The sequence below is a fragment of the Otolemur garnettii genome, unplaced genomic scaffold (assembly GCF_000181295.1).
Source record: "Otolemur garnettii isolate 467f Iridium unplaced genomic scaffold, OtoGar3 scaffold00065, whole genome shotgun sequence".
NCBI classification, from domain to species: domain Eukaryota; kingdom Metazoa; phylum Chordata; class Mammalia; order Primates; family Galagidae; genus Otolemur; species Otolemur garnettii.
Window position 1 is genome coordinate 2,544,211 of NW_003852460.1, and position 558 is coordinate 2,544,768.

Below are 558 nucleotides of genomic sequence, written 5' to 3' on the forward strand. Positions count from 1 at the left end.
AATAATAATAATAATAATTAATTAATTAAAATGAAAGATAATTTTTTTCCCCTGAAAGTCTGGACTGAGAACATGGCTGAGTGTTATACACGGGAGGGTGTGATACATGCTTACAGCAATTAAGTGCAATCATGACCGATATGAAAGAAAATTTAAAAAAAACTCTGATGTATCCTGGTGGGGCATTTTCAACCCAAGTCCCCTGGTTGGTGCCTCTTTCTCCTCCTCCTCCCACCCACATGAGGCCCTGATTTAAAATACAGGTTTAATTATCAGTGAGGTCAGACCAGCATGGATAAGATCACCTGTTACTCAAAATTCCCCAGAGGAACTTATCCCTGAGCCACCAGGGATGTTCCTGGGTTGCTCATCCACAAAGACAGGGAGGAAAAAATGAAACAAGACACTCAGTTGTGGTTTCCCAGGGAAGGAGCAGGTGAGGCGAGGTAAACAGGTCAGTGAGAGTGATTTCTGAGGGCGCCAGGGCACAGGGTGACCCCAGTTGTTTAGAACCTGGCACCTGGCCCTGGCGAAACAGACGTGGGTGGCCCAGATTGT